This window comes from Camelina sativa, chromosome 1 (assembly GCF_030686135.1).
Source record: "Camelina sativa cultivar CO46 ecotype springtype chromosome 1, ASM3068613v1".
Taxonomy (NCBI): domain Eukaryota; kingdom Viridiplantae; phylum Streptophyta; class Magnoliopsida; order Brassicales; family Brassicaceae; genus Camelina; species Camelina sativa.
In genome coordinates this window covers 11934028-11957492 of record NC_141880.1, presented here as the reverse complement: position 1 = coordinate 11957492, position 23465 = coordinate 11934028, and the positions used below count along the sequence as shown (strand labels likewise).

At 33.8% G+C, this 23465-nt stretch overlaps 1 long non-coding RNA gene and 5 pseudogenes across 3 annotated transcripts; 1 reads left to right on the top strand and 5 right to left on the bottom strand.

Moving 5' to 3' along the window:
* Positions 1-272: 272 nt before the first annotated feature.
* On the bottom strand, positions 273-1020 carry LOC104707417 (putative F-box protein At3g23950 pseudogene; annotated as a pseudogene).
* Positions 1021-3800: 2780 nt separating this feature from the next.
* On the top strand, positions 3801-6128 carry LOC104707408 (uncharacterized). Of its 2 annotated transcripts, XR_015561344.1 has the most exons (9): positions 3801-3962; positions 4428-4507; positions 4590-4695; positions 4798-4872; positions 4972-5155; positions 5365-5487; positions 5578-5643; positions 5801-5828; positions 5897-6128. It is a non-coding gene; the product is annotated as an uncharacterized LOC104707408 (long non-coding RNA). The 2 variants fall into 2 exon arrangements; XR_015561345.1 differs by lacking the exon at positions 5365-5487 and having other exon boundaries at positions 5546-5643.
* A 423-nt stretch (positions 6129-6551) lies between these two features.
* LOC104789289 (putative F-box protein At3g23950 pseudogene) lies at positions 6552-7883 on the bottom strand (annotated as a pseudogene).
* A 1088-nt stretch (positions 7884-8971) lies between these two features.
* Positions 8972-11240, bottom strand: LOC109126232 (putative F-box protein At3g23950 pseudogene; annotated as a pseudogene).
* A 7718-nt stretch (positions 11241-18958) lies between these two features.
* Positions 18959-20326, bottom strand: LOC104707390 (putative F-box protein At3g23950 pseudogene; annotated as a pseudogene). The gene has a single exon (XR_015595585.1). The product of XR_015595585.1 is annotated as a putative F-box protein At3g23950 pseudogene (transcript).
* Positions 20327-21387: 1061 nt separating this feature from the next.
* Positions 21388-22299, bottom strand: LOC147949808 (putative F-box protein At3g23950 pseudogene; annotated as a pseudogene).
* Between the last annotated feature and the right edge of the window lie 1166 nt (positions 22300-23465).

Here is a 23465-nt window from a genome sequence, read left to right as displayed (position 1 = left end):
ATCACATATCATACATATAATAGTTTAATATCAATTCCTCAATATAAAAAGAGAAGATCTAAAACCATGCACGATTTTGTTTTGGTAAATTATATTTACAATTTACTTAGTGGTGTGCAAGTATTTGTCTCAAAGGCTGGAGCATGATAATTGAATATTACTAGTTCAAGATTATGATTGGTACTTGGTTACATACTTACATCACAGAACAGTATAACATCCACATTTTTTTTTTCAGTTTTTGAAATCTGATTGAAACTCAAATACACAAATCAAGAAGGCTTCGGACGGGGGAGATAGTGCAGCCAACGAGGGAGAACAAACTGTGAAGCAAGGAGATGGTTAGAACCACCTTGAAACGAAGGGAGAAAGTAATTAGAAACGTTCTCCATATACTCCCTGCAACTGTTAAAACTCAATATGCAACCATCCATACACTTACGAGCGTCGTCAGTTTCCTTGTGTAGACTAAACACTTTAGTCCTCAAGTTAAACAACAACATACCTTTCTTGTTTCTGCTCCACAAGTATATGATCTCACAGTTTAAAGGATGCATCACCACCGAGAAATAACTGATACCTAGCTTGGTCAAAGACACCAACTTGACTTCCCAAAAGAGCTGCCACGCCTTAGGACCAATTTCAGTGTACTTGACCAGCCTCCAAATCCGTAATGTGCGGTTTCCATTACCACAATACTCGTTGAAGTAAACAATAGACCCTTCCGAGGTCGTGATGGTTCTCCGAAAACGCGGTACCTCATAATCTTTTCCACTGGCAGGGAAATATATGATGTGACACACATCTTCATGACATCCATAGAAATTGTAAGCTACAAAAGAACCCGTGAGGTTGGATAGCCAATGAAGAATCCCATTCAAAGCAATGGACTTGTGATGACCAAACCATAAGGCAGAATGAAGTCAAGTCACCCCATTTTTAACTTCCCATATCCTTGTATGTATCACATGAGTAAATCGCAAAATCGACTTTAGCATCATCCTGAGCGATGAACCACATAACATTGTAACTCACGACAGTACCACACTAAATTATTGTTTTTATTATTTTAAAATTTAATTACCTTACTTATTTGTTTTTAATTTATTTATTATTATTATTAATTTATAAGTAATAAATATGTAATGAAAAAATATTTAAAATAATTTTTTGATGCAAAATATATATGTATTGCTTGGGTGGATGTTGATGTGAAGGAAGGAGAATATAAAAATGTTAATTTTATATCTATAGATAAATAATAATTGCAATTAAGTTGCACATAATTTTCTAATTTATTGCACATATTTTCTTATTAAAATTAATACTTTAATAGATAACTTTCCTATTAGAATTAGTCATATAATAGATTACTTTTGGTTTTATATACTTTTCAAAAATATTAATTAATTGTAATTTTCATGTAATTATTAAATATTTTTCTATTCATATGTGTCAACTATATCGATAATATTTTGACACATGTCGCAATTATATGAATTAATAAATTTGAAAACTAAGTTTTAATCAGGCGGCTAATGATAAGATACTTTGGGAGGGATTCAAGTCCTTCTCCGCGGGATCCCTAGATCCTTCGTCAACCTTATAGGCTCGAGATCCTTCTTTTTGATGTCAGATTGATGGATCCTGAAAAGCTTCAATCCTTTTGTGGGTTTGAGTTGGTGGTATTGCAATAGTGAGGATAAGATGTTACTCCTGGGAGCATGGTATCATCTACGTAGCCCTTGCCCCTACACTCGGAGTTACAAGCTTTGGCTAGGATATGGAGTCTATCATTGTTGGTGGTTTTGACTGTCAACGTTTTGAGACGAATTGTGCAGAGCTAGTCGCGATGGTGCAGATTGCCAGCTTTTTCCAATCTGTTGGACGAATTCAATTTGATCAGAACATCTTTCTTTTCTTTCACTCTTAACAGCATCCCGCGTACGTCAAATACGAGGGCAAACTGTTTTGCTCGATTTTCGAGAATTTTAGTTTCTAAATTTTTCTTTTGTAAACTCTTATCCTCCGATTTGAACAACTTTAGAGGTATTTTCTAATTAAATGTTTGGTTGACAAAAAAAGAAAAAAAATATAAATATATATATACACTACAAAATTGTGATCATATAAAAATAATAACAAATATTAATTACAAATTATTATAGATTGGTAACAGAAATTTAGGTAATAGATTTCTAGCTAATTAGTTACTAAACGTAGTTATAAAATTACAAAGAGTAAAAACATAAATTGAAGCAAATTTGCTACAAATTATTATAGCACAACTGCACACGACACAATATGTTAGCACACATTATAGTAAAAGTTATTAAAACAATTAAAAAACTAGATTTTAACTCGCGGTACACCGCGGGATTATGTTTTTAATAATGTTAAGAAAAATGTATATTGTATTTGTTGTGTTTGTTTTAGTTGATTTTGATTAATATTTAGATTCTGTAATTTTATTTGGATTGTATTTTTTTGTATTGGACTAATATTTAAATTCTATAATTTTAGTTGAAATATGTTTCATTATTATTGATTGTATAATTTTAGTTGGATTTTTTAGAACAAATAATATGTGATATAAATACATAGATAATTCCTACAAAAAATAGATAAATATTATATAAGAAAATATTTTTAAAACCTATGGATTGACCCTTATCACACCACATGACAAATATATGTATAAATTTTTTTTTATAAGTTTATACAATTACATATTGATTTCATTCAATGATCATCATGTCAAATCCATGAACCTATGAAATACAAAATAATTTGGTGTTAAGACTATACATATGTATAACAATGCTACCTAAATTAAAATACCAATGCAATAGAGAGGAGAAAAAAGAAGAGGAAAATAGTATAACCAACCATACAAACCAAAGATATTGTCAATATAGCAACTTAGGAGAAGATCAACCATTCTTATTTTCCTCCTTAGTCTTCACTTCTTTAATCTTCTTCTCATTCTTAGTACGTTATTGTTCTTGTCCATAATTGCTTTACTTCATTTGCGTGTGGACGAATGATTAGATGTCGCAACAATATCCTCTTCTTTACTCTTGAATGAGGGTGAAGATTTTGCATGTGTTTATGAGTTTTCAATAAGATTAGCAAGTATTAGTAAAACCTAGGAAAAAAACATATACTTAAGAAAGTTGATTTGGTATTTGATGATGAATAGAGTTGGAATGCATCCGTATTTATAGAGGGTTAAAAACTGGTTAGAGATTTTATTGAGTGAATCGGAGAAATCTTGTTGAGAAAGTATAGAATCGTTTAAAGTACTACAATTAAGGAATAAAATATAAGATCTTGAATGAAAATAAGTAAGATGCCATGGATAAGAGTTTAAGTGTAGTAATTAGCTGGAGGTTAAAAGTATTCAATCGATATTAGGAAATATAGATTATGTTGCATATACTCGTCATAATTGTTTTCATTATCTTAGGAAATTATACCAATAATCGGTTGTTTAGGTATGTCAATGCTGAGTAATGAAGAGTTTCTATACTATTCAAATTCAATCGAGTAATTATTGTTAGCATGATATGATCTGTATATGGTTTTCTTTGTTTGTATACAAATCGTATCAAGAAGATTTCATAGCAAAAACGGGAATATTTTGGAGGGAATATCATCAATTTTTATTTTCCATTTTAATTATTGTTTGTTTGTGCAATTTTTTTAAGGATCAATTTTGTAAAAATAAAATTGTAAATAAACAAAACGGTAGAACTTCAAAAAATGTATATATAGATAGATATTTACTTTCTTAATTTACTAAAATATTGAAAAAAAAATTTGTCAACCAAGATGAATCTTTTTCTTGTTCGATTGTTTTACAGATTGGTGGTGGAAGTGCAACTCGGCGGATCCGTACTGGTTCGACGGCGGCGGAAACTCCTCCTGTTTCAAAGATGCTTCTATGAAATTTGGTTCTGGTTTGTGAATATTTTTTTATTCATGAGTGACTCCACTAACAGTGTTTCTCCTTCCTCTGGTTACGCCTCCATCTCCTTGGCCGACCAAATTCTCCATTTTTCTCAATTTCGATCTGGGCACGAATCTGTTTGTGTAGGATTTGAGAAATCACTTTGTGGGTTTTGCTTTATAGACCATTTTGTTTCATAAAATCTTTCCTTTTACAAGTGGGGTGGGGATCTTGATGAACTCACATCTTGGATTTGTTTCTTACTTATCATGTTAAGAGCGGTTGGCTACTTTGGTTTTCTAATTTTAATCACGGGTTGTTAACAAATTTTGATTCTTTTTTTTTTTTTGAATATGAGACTTGTGCCTTTGTGTGAGTTTGATCAAGATTATGTATTTGCATTGTACTGTCTAAGAGTCGTCCACGTGTACTTACTTACTTAGCAACCAATGTTTTCTTGGTTTGTGATTTGCAGAGTCTTCAGCGGAGTCGAAGGAGTGGAGATGGAAACAGAGCCATTGTGCGTGAGTCTCGCCACTGGCATGATGTATTATGGTCAGCCATCTTTGTGATCACATGGTTTTTAGGGATTTGTGCTCGTGCTGCTTGGACTCAATAAGTTTAGAATATCAAATAGGTTAAACATCGATAGGTCTCTTGGAGAATCATAAAGGGCTCACCGAGGACTACTGGCCTCTTTATGCTGTTGATGGTGGGATTGGAGTCTTTATTAGTTGGGTTTGGTAAATTCTTCTTTGCTCTTACGCCAATGAGATGATGAAAGTTTATGTTCACATCTTAACTACCTATCTAACTGTAGTTAGTGTACTATGTTTCTGGTGCAGACAGTTCTTCTGGGGGGGTGCATTTGCCGTCGGAGCTCTGTTGCAGTTCTTGCATGTTATTTCACTTATTGACAGGTGCGTGCATGGTTATAAATATTATTGAACCAATATGGTTAACTTGGTAACACTTATCATTGTTATCAAGTCTTGATGATTTGAGTTGTTCATGTGTAGACTTCCCTTCACGATGCTGGTTCTGCGGAAAGCGCTGAAATTAGTTTGGGGACTTCCTAAGGTGATAATGGTGGCGCATGCTTTCACAGTGGTCATGCTTTTGTGGATGTCTCTAGGGTCTTTTGGAGCAGCTGGTGTTGTGGCATCGAATATGAGCGATGAAGGACGCTGGTGGCTTCTTGTGGTGAGTTTGATATTCGTTTTTTTTGGTAAGGTGGAGAATCTTTCTCCCCATTGTGATCAATTACCACAGCCAAAGCTCTGCATCGTTCTGTTCTTGGTTTTGGTTTCTAGAGTTAGTTAGTGATTGGAGTAACTTAATTGGGGATTAGGAGAGTCGATTTAATTGTTGATACTTCATATTATGAAGATCTTGAGTGGCTTTGTGAACAGATCTTCACCACTAGCATCTGTTTGCTCGGAGCCTAATGAGATTAAACACCACTGGCAATGTGATGGACTAGCCCTTTGCACTATGTTAACACACTGATTACAGATGCAACTACGAGTATTGTCGTCAGTTTATTCTTTCATCCTCCAACTTTTTACCTTTTTTTAACTGTTTTCATATCAGAAATCCAATAAAAATGTTGTGTCTTTGTGAAGAGGATTGCCACGATACTCATAAGCATCAAGACCAGTGTGTGACAGGAGCGATTATTATAGTCCACTGTGAGTGAGATTATTATAGTGAATCTCATTCTAAAGCTTCAGTCTGAGTTCTATGGGACATTGAGCCATTATTTGTGTTTGTCTAACCAAAATATATATCTAATATCTATGTACAAAATATATTCTGCTTGATGTGTTTCTTTTTTTTCTTTTCCAGCTCTAGTTCTCCAACTCAATTCACCATTGTAAGTAAAACTCTTTCAATCTTAGTTCCAGTATCATGAATCAATGTGTGTGTGTGTAAACTATGCAGTTTGTTGAAGACTTTCAAAAGTATTAGAAGCACAATGAGCAGCTGAAAAGATTGGATTCACTACAAGTAAGAAAGGCTGTTAAGGATGATGGTGTTATTCTTCCAAAACTTTAGATTACAGAAATTAGTTATTTATTGTATGTACTGTAACTATGTAAGTAAAATATGTTTTGTGCAATGAATGTTCTTCATACTTTACATATATAATTCCAATTAAATAATTTTTGTAAAACAGGGGTCAAATATACAAATTCTATTCAATTAAAATCATATAGCAAAAAAATAATGCTATTACATTCTATAGATAATCTGTGATAATTTGTAACAAATTTATGACAAGTAATTTTAAAGATTTTGTGAGGAAATTAGTCGCAAGTTACCGATTTTTCTAACGTAATTTGTAACTAATAGTTACAGAAAAATGTAGCAATTAGTAGCAGTTGGCTACATATTTTTCAGTGACAAATTTGTAGCAAATTTGCCATTGTTGCTACAAAATTTTTAGTAACTATATAAGATAAATTTTGTAGTGTATAATATATATATATATATATAAACAATTAAACATCTTCATTTCACTAAAACTTTAATGGTTAGCTTATTTTGTGCTACTAAAACACCTGTGAATCACCATACTTACATAATGGCGCAAATGTTTGTCTTAGAGGATGCATGAAAAATTGTATTATTAATACACTCAAAACATAGCTACACACTAAGTAGGTGGAGGACGAGGGAGCCGGTGCAACCAACGAGGGAGAACATACTGTGAAAAGATGAGATTGTTAAAACCAGCGTAATTAGACCATGGGAAAAAGTAGCCACAGATGTTCTCCATAAACTCGCTACATCTGTTAAAACTTAATAGGCAACCATCCCTACACTTGCCATCGTCTTCGTTTTCCTTGTGAAGACTCAACACTAGTGTCCTCAAGTTAAACAAGACCATACCTTTCTTGTTCCTGCTCCACAAGTAGATGATCTCAGAGTTCAAAGGATGCATCACCACCGGGAAATAATCGATACCTAACAAGTCGATCATTGAAACTAAGCTGACTTCCCATAAGAGCTGCCACGCCTCCTCAGGGCCATCAGTGTACTTGACCAGCCTCCAAACCCGTAACGTGCGGTTTTCATTTTCACGAAACTCGTTGAAATACACAATCGACCCTTCCGAGGTTGTAAAGCTTCTCCTAAAACGCCGTATCTCATCATCTTTTCCTCTATCAGGGAAACATATGATATGACACCCATCATCAACGTTACCTTCATAGAAATCATAGGCCATAAAACAAACGCTGATATTTGAAAACCAGTGAAGCATCCCATTCAAAGCAATCGACTTGCGGTGACTATATCTAAACCACCAATGACACCTAGGACAATTCAAATTTCGATTTTCCCACTTCCCTGTATCAGATAAGTAGATCGCAAAACCGAATTTAGTACCACCGTGAGTCATCAACAACACAACCTTGTAACTCACAACGATACCACTCTGCATCTTGGTAACCAATCCAGTGTCGCTGAAATGCTCACGCAGCTGTAATCTCTCAAGATCTTCCAAAGAGAGGAAAGGAGGGAAAGGGACTGGAAACCACTCTTGAAACAAAGGGTTTCCAACGTAATACATAGGAGTTCCATCGGTAGCTTCTGCGTAAAGCAAGACCAATCCATCGGTGCAAGCCAAGACTAGTAGCTTCTTGATTGCTGTCTCGACAAAGAAACTCATGAAAGATCCCAGAGAACGAGCAAGTCCCCATGTTTTGCATCCATGATGACCCATGATTTCAAGTGTCAGTTTGTAAGGTTGCATCTGAATGATTGACCACGAGATTGAAGAAGATGAGTTGCGAGAGATGAATTGATCTCTGAAGAAGTATGAATCGATCAAATCTTTCCATTCTTTGCACACTGATCTGAATCTTGCAATGCTTTTCAAAGGAAGTCGCACCAAGACAAGAAACGCCACTTCAGGAATATTCATTTCTGCAAACAAACAACATATAACTAATAACCAAAAAAGAAAATGCTTTTTCTATTATAGAAATTGAAACACGTTGAGAGATAATAATTAAACGAACAAACAACCAAAACTGCAAATAAATACATGAAAAGAGATTATACAATATACGATATATATTTTTTTCCTGCGAAATAGAGAGATCTATATCCAAATAATATATATATATATATATATATATATATATATATTGAATGGTCGTTTTAGATAGTGAGAAGAGTTTGATAGATCTATATCCAAATATTGAATGCTCGCTGTAATGGTAACGAAAAAAAGAAAATTTTTGAGTCATACCTGATTTCATTGGGAAAGAGAGAAGACAAGAAGTACAAAAGAGGGTGTTATACTGGGCGGCAGCAGAAAACAAAATAGATTATATTATTGATATTGTGGGGTTTAAAGAAATTAGGTTATAATTATTTATAGAACCGTAACTCGGAATTCATTAGGTAAAAAAAAAAGACTGTAATAACTGGAAAATAATTTTATGAAGATATATTTCTATATGAAATATCATATAGATATTTTAAAGAAAGAAATATATGTTTGTTTGACTACAAAGAGTCAAAGAGATACTATTAAAAGCTTTTAAAAAATTGTTTGACTATTAAAAGTTAACTTTTCATGAGTAAGCTTTTTTAATTTTAAAAAACAAATTTATTTTGTTCTTAAAGTCAATGGCTTTTCATATAATTTTGTCAAAATTAATGTTAATACTATACATATTATTAATAAAAATATCGTAATTATAAAATATAAACATCTAAATCATATCATACATATACTGTAATAAACATTTCTAATTTTATAAATATCTAAATCACATCATACATATACTGTAATAGTTTAATATCAGTTCTTCAGTATAAATAGAGTAGATCTTAAACCATACATGATTTTATTTTGGTAAATTATATTTTTCTCAAAGGGCTCGAGCATGATAAATTGTATATTACTAATACAAGAATATGACTAGTACTTTGTTACATCACAGAACAGTAAAACATTCACATTTGAAATTTGATTAAAACTTAAAAAACAGATTACACAAATCAAGAAGACGGCAGCCAACGAGGGAAAACAAAGTGTGAAGCAAGGAGATGGTTAGAACCACCTTGAAACGATGGGAGAAAGTAATTAGAAATGTTCTCCATATACTGGCTGAAACTGTTAAAACTCAAGACGCAACCATCCATACACTTACGAGCGTCTTCAGTTTCCTTGTGAAGACTAAACACTTTAGTCCTCAAGTTAAACAACACCACCGTAAGGATGATCTCAAGTATATGATCTCACAGTTTAAAGGATGCATCACCACCGGGAAATAACCGATACCTATCTCGGTCAAAGACACCAACTTGACTTCCCAAAAGAGCTGCCACGCCTTCGGACCAATTTCAGTGTACTTGACCAGCTTCCAAATCCGTAATGTGCGGTTTCCATTACCACCATACTCGTTAAAGTAAACAATAGACCCTTCCGAGGTCGTGACGGTTCTCCGAAAACGCGGTAATTAACTCATAATCTTTTCCACTGTCAGGGAAATATATGATGTGACACGCATCTTCATGACATCCGATGAAGATGTAAGCTACATAAGAACCGGTGAGCTACAAAAGAACCGGTGAGGTTGGAAAGCCAATGAAGAATCCCATTCAATGCAATGGACTTGTGACGACCAAACCAGAAGGCAGAATGAAGACAAGTCACCCCATTTTTAACTTCCCACATCCCTGTATGAGATGAGTAAATCGCAAAATCGACTTTATCAACCACACAACCTTGTAACTAAAGACATGCAGTACCACCTTGCATCTTTGTAACCAGTCCACTGTCGCTGAAACGCACGTTGTCGTAATCCCTCAACATATTGCGGAGTGTACGTAGTTATGTTCACAAAGAGGTATTTGAAACCATTCTTGAAACAAAGGATTACCAACGTAATACATAGGAGTTCCATCGCTAGCTTGTACGTAAAGCAACACCAATCCATCGGTACAAGCTAAGACTAGTTTCCAGATTGTGGTTTCGACAAAAAAAAACTCACTAATGATCCAGGAGAAGAAGCAAGTTTCCATATTTTGCATGCATGATGACCAACGATTTCAAGTGTCAGTTTGTGAGGTCTGGTTTGGATGATTGACCTTGAGACTGAGGAAGCGTTGCGTGAGATGAATTGGTCTTGGAACAAGTCCGAATCGAACAAAAGTTTCCATTCATTCCGCACTGAACTGCATCTTGCGATGCTCTCTAATGAAAGTCGCACCAACACTTCAAATTTCACTTCTGAATATTCATTTCTGCATGCAAACAAACAACAACAAAAAAACACATAACCAATGAAATGAAAATTTTATAATATTAAAATTACAAATTAGTTTTGCTTTTCTGAAAAACCAAACAAAAAAAACAGTTTTCTATTTTTAACAAGTTTTTGATATAATAATCGAAGTACATTAAAAAATAGGATTCACGATTTCATGTATAAAAAAAAAATTAAATTAAAAAAAAATAATAATCGAATCTACATACATTTATATGGACAATATGTTATAGCATATATTTCCATGTGGAGATCCTAATATTTATATTTAAAAAAAAACATTGATTGCTTTTATTGTAAATTTATTAAGAAGAGTTTAGTTTGCGTTTGATGTGATGCTCTCACTAATGGTTTCGTGAGAGAAAATATTAGAATAGAGTAAAGAAAAAAAGGACAAAAGAAAGGTTTTACGATGGGCGCCGACAACGAATAAATTAGGTTATGTTGTCGAAATTATGAGGTTGAATCGATTGCACGTATAACGTATTTTTAGAATAACAAAATCGAAAACAATAGTGTTATGCGTTATGGTAACAACTTAAAATTTAATGTACATCTTCTTTGTATTGACCACTTATTCAATTCTGATTGGTCACTTAAGATTAAGTATAGTAATCCATCATGACTTCTAAACGTTTTAAAGGTTTAGATTAGGTTATCATTACCAATCAAAAAAATCCATCAAATATAGATAATGTTGTTGAATATAAAAACCTAAGAGTTATTATGAAATGTGTGATATAAATACCATCTTTTATAATATGACTCATATATTTCCTCTTGTTGGTGGGTGGCTCATATACTCTTTTTATCAGTCTCTTTATAAGTGGGAAATCAATCGCCAAAATGAACTCATGGTAAACACTTCTGTTTCATAAATAAACAATATAATAATAATCCTTTTGTACAAATATATGACCATACATATACTTATATGAATACCTCTTTTGCGCATGGGGAATTATCAAAAGCACATTTAGTTTAATCAAGTCTTCCATTTAAACGAGAAGATAATATCCAAACAATTGCTTGGATATCTTCCTTCTCCCAAACAATTGCTTGGAGGAACTGGAACAGATCTGTAGCGCTTTTTTGTGGAAAGGAGTCGCTGACTCAGCTCGAGGAGCTAAGGTCTCTTGGGAGGTTGTCTGTTCTCCTAAGTCTTCGGGGGGTCTAAGGTTGAAGAGGCTTGTGGATTGGAATCAGATTTTCGGGTTGAAGCTGATATGGCTGATCTTCGCACAGGCTGGGTCTCTCTGGGTCTTGTGGGTGAGGAAACACTTGATTAGGGGAAGGAGCTTATGGACCGTCGATTTCAGAACTACGGGAAGTTGGATTTGGCGGCGGTTGGTTAAGCTAAGAGAGATAGCAAGACCCTATGTTCACTGTGAGATTGTTACTGGTCGTGACTCCCTCTTCTGGCACGATAATTGGACAGGACTAGGCTCTCTCCTAGAGGTTGTTGGAGAGCTTGGTCCTCGTATCACAGGCATTGGTCTATATTCTTCCGTAGTTGGGGTTGTTTGCAATGGGGGTTGGATTCTACCGAGGGGAAGGAATCCTGCAGTTCAGCTACTTAGATCGTGCATTCAAGCTCATTCACCACCTACTTCGGATCAAGGAGAAGATATTTTCTCTTGGAAGCTCACTCCAGATCAGCCTCAAGTAAATTTCTCAGCAATGAAAACTTGGAGGCATCTACATCCTGCAGGTCCATCGGTTCCATGGAATACTCAGATCTGGTTCAAGGAGAACATACCAAAAATGGCTTTTCTGTCTTGGCTCACAGTTTTGAGTAGGCTCACAACGAGGGACAGACTGAGGAGCTGGAATTTGCAGGTTCCGTCAGCTTGCCTCTTGTGCCCTTCGGGAGAGGAATCAAGGGACCACCTCTTCTTTCAATGTCCCTTCTCCAAAGTACTATGGCTGGACTTCTTTGCTCATTTGACCCCCCCCCCCCCCCCCGCAATCGAATACATTTGTTGGATTCCTCGATTGGATCAAGTCACCAACTTCGACCAGGAAACTTAATATCATTTGTAAGATTCTCTTTCAGGCTCTCCTTTACACTATCTGGGCGGAAAGGAATGCCAGGCTCCACTCAACAAACTTCCGAACAGAGAACTCCATCCGCAAACAAATTCAACTAATCCTAAGAAGACGTCTCCTAGGACTTGACAATGAAGACAAGTCTACTCCAGCGCAATCACCACAAGACACTTATCTCCATCTTTGGTTTTCAAACTTCCAGTCGGTTTAAACGTACACAATTTCTTTTATTTTTCCACATTGTATTCTCCTTTGAGAAGCAGCGCTCTCTCATGTTATAATGATAATGGTATTTCTTTAAAAAAAAAAATAATAATAATAATAATAATATCCAAAACCATGCAAGTTGTTTTTTGTTTGTTGGTAAATTATATTTTGGCGAGGAATACTTTTAACTTGGCTATATAATCAATCAACAATTACAAAATTCAGTCCAAAACAGTAAAAACTAACTCATATAACAGCTCTCTCTCTCTCTCTTTGTGCTTCCGTGTCTCTATCCATTTGGAACTCTTCAAGATGTCTCTCACTATACCATTTTTGCTCAATCCAATGAAATCCAAAATTTAGGATCAAAATAACCAAAATGAGCTTCTTCCAAAACTAAAGGAGAAGAAGCAATCCATGGTTGTGCCCGGGATATACAGAATGGCAATAAGGGTCAAGACTGAGCGAGCCACGCATTAGAGAAGCTTGCTTGTCCTTCTTTTCGAAGGTCCTCCTGGGAACATCTTCATAATCCATCCTAGAACCCTTTCGACCACCTTAAGAGAGAGTGATGTCATTAGTCTGTAGTCCTTCTCAGACTGAAGTTTAAATATCTGAACACACAGAGATAGAGATAGAGAGTACCTCATCGCCTTCATCTGCAATCAGTGTTCTCTCTTGAACAACATGAGAATCCGGCTGCTGCTTTTCAGACGAAACATTTTCTATGGCCATCTTATGTGCTGTTAGAAGCTCTAACCTTTTGGTCTGTGCTTCAAGTTTTCTAGATAACTCTTTGTTTAGCTCCTATGGTTAAGAAACATGAGAAATATTATTAATGACTTGGGGATCCAGGATAACACACACAAACAGTACAATGCAACTTATAAAAGACCCAGAGAAAAGAAGGACTAAGAGCATAAAAAGAAGAAATCTATACCATATAGAAAATGATAGCACCTTCAGAATAAAAGTATTTATTCTCACAGCTAAAGAAAACTTTTAAAATAAAGAAGAAAACAACAAATAAATAGAACATATGGATCTAAAGGGGATTTAAGGCATACCACTGTTGAGCTCTTGAAGAAGATGCTTGATAATCATAATCCGCATGTTAAGGCGTTCAGGTCGGCACGTGAAAGATTTAACATGGAAAACAGTATTGATGGTTTGAGATTAATGTTACCTTCAGAAAGAACCGTCGATGCGAGGACTCATAATATTCCTACCAGTGAAAAGGTTGCTGCTTTAATACATGAACATTTTACGGCTGGTGTGAGTAAACGTGACATTGTTATAGAAAGTCATTCGGGTAATTTACAGAGGATAAGTGAACTTCATCTGGCGTATTTGACTTTACAATATCCATTGTTGTTCCCTTATGGTGAGGATGGTTAAAGGTTAGACATCGATATAGGGTTTGTAGATACGCATGGACGTAAAAGAAAAATGGTCACCATGAGAAAGTTTTATGTGTATATAATATTCTAAAGATATGGAGAATCTTCGATGGTTGTCATGGCAGGCAAATAATTTCAGCAGTTCTTAGTCAATGCATTTACTACTATAGAGTCGAACAGGTTGAACTATATTTGGATGAACCAAAGCAAACTTCAGACATAAAGAGTTGATAAGATCATTTAAGCTACTGAAAAAGGACATGATGATCTTTCACAACACGGAAAGAGAACATATATTCCTTCATCATTACAGGTGGGAAGTGGTATATGATACAGCATTATCTAGACGCCATGACTACTTGCAAGTACTATAGATTTCCTGACCTCTTCACCACTAGCATCTGTTTGCTCAGAGCCTAATGAAATTAAACACCACTGGCAATGGTGATGGACTAGCCCTTTGCTCTATGTTAACAAACTGATTACAGATGCAACTACGAGTAATTGTCGTCAGTTTGTTCTTTCATCCTCCAACTCTTTACTTTTTCTTAACTGTTTTCATATCAGAAATCCAATAAAAATGTTGTGTATTTGTGAAGAGGATTGCCACGATACTCATAAGCATCAAGACCAGTGTGTGACAGGAGCGATTATTATAGTCCACTATGAGTGAGATTATTATAGTGAATCTGATTCTAAAGCTTCAGTCTGAGTTCTATGGGACATTGAGCCATTATTTGTGTTTGTCTAACCAAAATATATATCTAATACATGTGTACAGAATATATTCTGCTTGATGTGTTTCTTTTTTTCTTTTCCAGCTCTAGTTCTCCCACTCAATTCACCACTGTAAGTAAAACTCTTTCAATCTTAGTTCCAGTATCATGAATCAATGTGTGTGTGGAAACTATGCAGCTTGTTGACGACTTTCAAAAGTATTAGAAGCACAATGAGCAGCTGAAAATATTGGATTCACTACAAGTAAGAAAGTCTGTTAAGGATGCTGGTGTTATTCTTCCAAAACTTTAGATTACAAAAATTAGTTATTTATTGTATGTAATGTAACTATGTAAGTAAAATATGTTTTGTGTAATGAATGTTCTTCATAATAAATCAATACTTTACATATATAATTCCAATTAAATAAATTTTGTAAAACAAGGGTCAAATATACAAATTATATTCAATTAAAATCATATAGCAAAAAAATAATGCTATTACATTCTATAGATAATCTTTTATACTATAAATCATAAGCCCTTTGACCAGTTAAATCTTGCCACATCAGAATTTAGGTTTTTTTAATTAAAACTAAAAATAATATTTATCACACAACTGAAAAAAAAAAACACCAAGCAGAAGAAAGAAAGCAAAAAAAAAAAAACTGCTGATTTTTCTCCCAGTCTCCAAGTTCAAGTTGATTTTACAACCGATTCCACTACTATTTAAATCAAATTCAGTTTTTTCTATTAGTAATCCTTTCTTATCCATCGTTTTATTTTTTTGATCATCTAAACTACATCTCCTCTGTAATCCTCTCCTCTCCTCTCCATTCGTATTTTTTCCTGGTTGTTCATATTCATAGATTTTCTCTTAAAGTTATATTAATATGATTTTTATATATTCAGTTGGAAGATCCTAATTGTTGATGAGGAGGGGAATTGAGATACGAAAAAAAAATTAGATAACAATAGCTCATATACTGGTACAACCTTCACCTCTACGATCTTTTTAATTCTATGTAAATATTATAACAAAATTTATTGCACCAACTACAGACTTACTAATTTGATGATTGGTATTTTCCACATTTATCCAACTATCATTTTTACGATGTTTCCGGTTAAGGAGAGTGTCATTTTTACTAATTCATGATCAACAGCAAGTGTGTTTATGCTTATCTTTTATCATATTTTTTTTTTTGCTTTTCTAATGTTAATACAACTCTGTCATGTTTAAATTTCCACGATCAAATTGAATTTCCTACTTTTAAATGCTTAATGTTTATATATTTGCTAACTTTTCGCAAATACAAAGTATTGAGCATGTATTGTGAACATGAAACGAAGGTGTATTACTTTTGGACTGGGTAATTTTGCCCAAAACTCTATTAGGTTACATTTTGGACGGTGTAGTTTTGAGACCCATTTCATAATTGAAATAATGCTTTACAAATTAATAATTATTTATATATTATTTGATCACAAATAATAATTCCGTGCATAGGCACGGGATAAATACTAGTTTGTGATAATTTGTAACAAATTTATGACAAGTAATTTTAAAGATTTTTTGAGGAAATTAGTCGCAAGTTATTGATTTTTCTAACGTAATTTGTAACTAATACTTACAGAAAATGTAGCAGTTGGCTATTTTTCAGTGACAAAGTTATAGCAAATTTGCGACAAATAGTTATTACGGTGATTTTAGTGACTACAATATAGTTATAAAATTTATTTGTAACAAAAGTTTTGTTGCTACGAAATTTTTAGTAACTATATAAGATAAATTTTATAGTGTATAATATATATATATATATATATAACAATTAAACATCTTCATTTCACTAAATCTTTAATGGTTAGCTTATTTTGTGCTACTAAAACACTTGTGAATCACCATACTTACATAATGGTGCAAATGTTTGTCTTAGAGGATGCATGAAAAATTGTATTACTAATACACTCAAAACATAGCTACACACTAAGTAGGTGGAGGACGAGGGAGCCGGTGCAACCAACGAGGGAGAACATACTGTGAAAAGATGAGATTGTTAGAACCAGCGTAATTAGACCATGGGAAAAAGTAAGTGGTTCATATGATCTAAAAACTTATGCACTTTTTCCCGTAATATTTGATCTTGCTTCAACAATGTTGTCTAAAAACATATAATTGGTATCATAAAGAATATATATTTACTATAAACTCTCAAATATATATTAATAATAGATTAATATCATAATCTATTAACTAAAAATGTTTCCTTATTAACTCTATATATATAATATTTAAAAAATTAATAGTCAAAAAAAGGGAGACAATAAAACGATTAAGACGCAACTTTTTATCGTGATTCTTTGTATTTCTACAAATCTCAAATCCTCTTTTTTTTTTGTTTTTCGATAACAGAGGAAAAAGAAGAAAACCTCTAATTTTGAGAAAATCATAGAATCGATTATATTGTCGATCTTCGTCCCGGAATAACGAATTGGTGTATCCACACCAAGGTCTTACATTTTGTGTATGTCTACGATTTCTTTGCAAAACGGGTTATTCTTGTTGTGGATGAAAAGGTTAGAGTAGTTAATTGAACAAGATTTTTACTTAAATTTTTAATTCTAACAGTTCTTATAGAAAAGATTTCTTACACAGTTGTTATCAAATTTTGAAGGGTGACACAATCGAAGCCGCTTTTTTACCAACTACACTCACTAAACTCCAGAAGTATATCGACGATGATGAGTAGTATGATATTAGAAATTTCAAAATAATCAATCCAACCCTTAAGGAGAGGAATTCTCATCATCCTTATCAAATCAAATTTACGGATGATTCAACGATGACGTTGCTCCAACCATTTAGTCCAAAACATTATTTCTGATTCGAAGATTTGGTTAATATATATCATGGAAGAGTTAATCATGCCATCTCTTTCAGTTAGTTTTCTTTAATTTATGTTATATTGTTATGATAAAATCTGTGAATATAGTTAATTGGTATCTTTATGTTCGGAAATCTAGAGTCTTTTTAGAAATTTTGTAACTTTGTGTATTGGTCCCTCCCATAGAAAAGTACAATTTAAAATTTTACCAAAAATAGATTTGAAAGTATCATTCAATACTTTGGAAAGCTAAATTTCGTCTTTTTGTCGTATTAGATGTTTGTGGGTGTATAGTAGATGTAGAAGATAAAAGAAGACATGAGAGTGCCAATAATTGTAATGAGGTTGTCTTCACGCTAATGAATGACAGGTAAAACACATTTATTCTACCTTTAAGGATACTTACATTTGAAAGTTTGTTTCTATATTAGAATTTATATTAACTTGCTAAACCTGTAGGAATGAATCAGTAAAATGTCGTGCAATAAACATATATGCTTCTCAATTCATGTTTTCTTGGGAATCAAACGGGTGCCATCTCACATATAAATCCGAACCTGTGTTTTGTGTATTGCGCTTTTGGAAGGTTGGAGAATATGAAGGTACGCACCATTTAATACATCTCATAGAATCAACAAAAGGTAATCTCAAAATTCACTTTAAATTGTAAATGTCTCTAGGTGCACCATGTATTGTAAACACTTTAGCCTCCTCTAAGATCTTTATAAAGCCAGATTTCCAAGGACTTGAACATGACAAACCTATGTAAATTGTTATGTATATAAAAATCAAGTTGTGTATGATGTTAAAGTATAAATTTTAAATACACTTTCTATAATAACAGTTCTGAATTTGATGGACGTTTTCACACAAACTATGTGATGGAGCATGAAGGTGAGAGTTAAGGGACTCAAATAGAAGGAGTGGAGGCTTAAAGATCTTTTATGTGTATTTTGAACGTTTACTTATAATTTTGAATGTTTGTAGTAACCGCTGCTTGAAATCCAAAAATGGGTTGTCCTTATTTTAATTTTGTAACCGAGATAACAAACTATAATCTTAATCTTTTGGGAATCTGCTTAGGCGTATAAAAATATTGAAGGAGCAATTGAATTTTAAGTTTTTACAATTTGTTAATGGGTTTACACACTTTTACTACAGTTTGTTTCTTTTAAAGACTTGATAATTTCTATTGAGTATATTTATTTCAAAAAATTTAAAATGTATATTTATATAATTGCTATAATATGAATAAATGAAATACAAGTTATTCAAAATAACATTCCATATTACTATTTTACTAACAAAATGGTTTTAAAAAGGTTCTTGCTCGCACTCTTGTGCGGGTAACTCTCCTAGTATATATAGAAAATAATTAAACATCCTCATTTCACTAAATCCTTAATGGTTAGCTTATTTTGTGCTACTAAAAAACCTATGAATGACTGTTTCAGTTGACTAGAAAGGTTCACGTACTTACATAATAGTGCAAATGTTTGTCTTAGATGATGCAAGAAAAATTGTATTACTAATAAAATCAAAACATGGCTACACACTAAGTAGGTGGAGGACGAGGGAGCCGGTGCAACCAACGAGGGAGAACATACTGTGAAAAGATGAGATTGTTAGAACCAACGTAATTAGACCATGGGAACAAGTAACCAAAGATGTCCTCCATAAACTCGCTACATCTGTTAAAATTCAAGATGCAACCATCCATACACTTGCTATCGTCTTCGTTTTCCTTGTGAAGACTCAACGCTAGTGTCCTCAAGTTAAACAAGACCATACCTTTCTTGTTCCTGCTCCACAAGTAGATGATCTCAGAGTTCAAAGGATGCATCACCACCGGGAAATAATCGATACCTAACAAGTCGATCGTTGAAACCAAGCTGACTTTCCATAAGAGCTGCCACGCCTCCTCAGGGCCATCAGTGTACTTGACCAGCCTCCAAACCCGTAACGTGCGGTTTTCATTTTCATGAAACTCGTTGAAATACACAATCGACCCATCCGAGGTTGTAAAGCTTCTCCTAAAACGCCGTATCTCATCATCTTTTCCTCTATCAGGGAAAGATATGATATGACACCCATCATCAACGTTACCTTCATAGAAATCATAGGCCATTAAAAAAACGGTTATATTTGAAAACCAGTGAAGCATCCCATTCAAAGCAATCGACTTGCGGTGACTATATCTAAACCACCAATGACACCTAGGACAATTCAAATTTCGATTTTCCCACTTCCCTGTATCAGATAAGTAGATCGCAAAACCGAATTTAGTACCACCGTGAGTCATCAACAACACAACCTTGTAACTCACAACGATACCACTCTGCATCTTGGTAACCAATCCAGTGTCGCTGAAATGCTCACGCAGCTGTAATCTCTCAAGATCTTCCAAAGAGAGGAAAGGAGGGAAAGGGACTCGAAACCACTCTTGAAACATAGGGTTTCCAACGTAATACATAGGAGTTCCATCGGTAGCTTCTACGTAAAGCAAGACCAATCCATCGGTGCAAGCCAAGACTAGTAGCTTCTTGATTGCTGTCTCGACAAAGAACCTCATGAAAGATCCCGGAGAACGAGCAAGTCCCCATGTTTTGCATCCATGATGACCCATGATTTCAAGTGTCAGTTTGTAAGGTTGCGTCTGAATGATTGACCACGAGATTGAAGAAGATGAGTTGCGAGAGATGAATTGATCTCTGAAGAAGTCCGAATCGATCAAATCTTTCCATTCTTTGCACACTGATCTGAATCTTGCAATGCTTTTCAACGGAAGTCGCACCAAGACAACAAACGCCACTTCAGGAATATTCATTTCTGCAAACAGACAACATATAACTAATAAATCATATAAAACCAAACACGAAAGTGCTTTTTGTATAATAAAAATCGAAACACGTTGAGATTTATGGCTTCATGTGTATAACAATTAACATAATTAAACGAACAAACCACCAAAACTGCAAATAAATACATGAAAAAAAAAAGATAATACAATATACGATATATACTATTTCCTGCGGAGTAGAGAGATCTATATCCAAATATATATATATATATATATATATATATATATATATATATATATTGAATGCTCGTGATAGTGAGAAGAGATTGATAGATCTATATCCAAATATTGAATGCTCGATATAATGGTAACGAAAAAAAAAATTGGAGTCATACCTGATTTCTTCGTTGGGAAAGAGAGAAAACAAAAAGTACAAAAGAGGGTGTTATACTGGGCGGCAGCAGAAAACAAAATAGATTATATTATTGATATTGTGGGGTTTAAAGAAATTAGGTTATAATTATTTATAGAACCGTAACTCGGAATTCATTAGGTCAAAAAAAAAGACTGTAATAACTGGAAACTAATTTTATGAAGATATATTTCTATATGAAATATCATATAGATATTTTAAAGAAAGAAATATATGTTTGTTTGACTACAAAGAGTCAAAGAGATACTATTAAAAGCTTTTAAAAAATTGTTTGACTATTAAAAGTTAACTTTTCATGAGTAAGCTTTTTTATTTTTAATAAACAAATTTATTTTGTTCTTAGAGTCAATGGCTTTTCATATAATTTTGTCAAAATTAATGTTAATTCTATACATGTTATTAATAAAAATATCATACAATATAAACATTTCTAATTTTATAAATATCTAAATCACATCATACATATACTGTAATAGTTTAATATCAGTTCTTCAATACAAAAAGAGTAGATCTTAAACCATATAGGATTTTGTTTTGGTAAATTATATTTATCTCAAAGGGCTTGAGCATGATAAATTGTATATTACTATTACAAGAATATGACTAGTACTTGGTTACATCACAGAACAGTAAAACATTCACATTTGAAATTTGATTAGAACTTAGAAAACAGAATACACAAATCAAGAAGACGGTGCAGCGAACGAGAGAGAACAAACTGTGAAGCAAGGAGATGGTTAGAACCACCTTGAAACGATGGGAGAAAGTAATTAGAAACGTTCTCCATATACTCGCTGCAACTGTTAAAACTCAAGACGCAACCATCCATACACTTATGAGCGTCTTCAGTTTCCTTGTGAAGACTAAACACTTTAATCCTCAAGTTAAGCAACACCATACCTTTCTTGTTTCTGCTCCACAAGTATATGATCTCACAGTTTAAAGGATGCATCACCACCGGGAAATAACCGATACCTAGCTCGGTCAAAGACACCAACTTGACTTCCCAAAAGAGCTGTCACGCCTTAGGACCAATTTCAGTGTAGTTGACCAGCCTCCAACTCCGTAATGTGCGGTTTCCATTACTATGCATAGACCCTTCCGAGGTCGTGATGGTTCTCCGAAAACGCGGTAACTCATAATATTTTCCACTGTCAGGGAAATATATGATGTGACACGCATCTTCATGACATTCACAGAATTTGTAAGCTACGAAAGAACCGGTGAGGTTGGAAAGCCAATGAAGAATCCCATTCAATGCAATGGACCAAACCAGAAGGCAGAATGAAGACAAGTCACCCCATTTTTAACTTCCCACATCCCTGTATGTATCAGATGAGTAAATCGCAAAATCGACTTTAGCATCATCCTGAGCGATCAACCACACAACCTTGTAACCCACGACAGTACCACCTTGCATCTTTGTAACCAATTCACTGTAGCTGAAACGCACGTTGTTCCGTAATCCCTCAACATATTGCGGAGTGTAGTTATGTTCACAAAGAGGTATTCGAAACCATTCTTGAAATAAAGGATTACCAACGTAATACATAAATAGGAGTTCCATCGCTAGCTTGTACGTAGAGCAAGACCAAGCAAGACTAGTAGTTTCCTGATTGTGGCTTTGGCAAAAAAACTCACTAATGATCCAGGAGAAGAAGCAAGTTCCCATGTTTTGCATGCATGATGACCAACGATTTCAAGTGTCAGTTTGGATGATTGGCCATGAGACTGAGGAAGAGTTGCGTGAGATGAATTGATCTCGGAAGAAGTCCGAATCGATCAGACGTTTCCATTCTTTCCGCACTGATCTGCATCTTGCGATGCTTTTCAATGGAAGTCGCAGCAATACTTCAAATGTCACTTCTGGAATATTCATTTCTGCAAGCAAAAAAACATCAAACACATAAGACATTAACCAATAAAATGCAAATCTTACAATATTTAAATTAGCAACAATAATTTACAAAATATTTTTGCTTTTTAAAAAAAAACAAGCAAGAACAAATTTATATATTTATTTTATGTACTAAAAAAATACAAGTTTTTGATATAAGAATCGAAGCACTTAAAATAATAGGGATTCATGACTTCATGTACCAGACAAAAAATATATATATATAATATTAATCGAATCTACATAAATTTATATCGACAATATAATATACAATATATTTTATATTGAAAAAAAATTGATTGCTTGTTTAGTAAATTTATTAAGAAGAGTTTAATTCGAGTTTCATGTGATTCTCTTACCTATGGTATATAGCAAGGAAAAAAATGTCGGAGACTCGGACTAGTCTTACCTCACCTGATTTCGTAAATAAAAAGAGTAAAGAAAACAAGACAAAAGAAGGTTTTACGGGAGAAGGAGCAAGTGGGCTACTATACAGTAGTACTCACCTCTGTTACCTCACCATAAAAATAAAAATAAAAGTGTTACGGTGGACGGCGGGACGAATAAATTATGTTATGTTGTCGAGACTATGAGGTTGAATCAAAGATTGCACGTATTTATTGAAGAACAAAATGGAAAACAATAGGCCATGACCACTTTTAATGTACACCTTATGGTAACAACTTTTAATGTACATCATTTTTGTATTGACCACTTGTTCAATTCTGATTGGTCACTAAAGACAAAAGTATGATCCATCATGACCTCTAATCGTTTTAATGTCTTAGATTAGGTTATCATTACCAATCAAAAAACATCCATCAAATATAGATAAT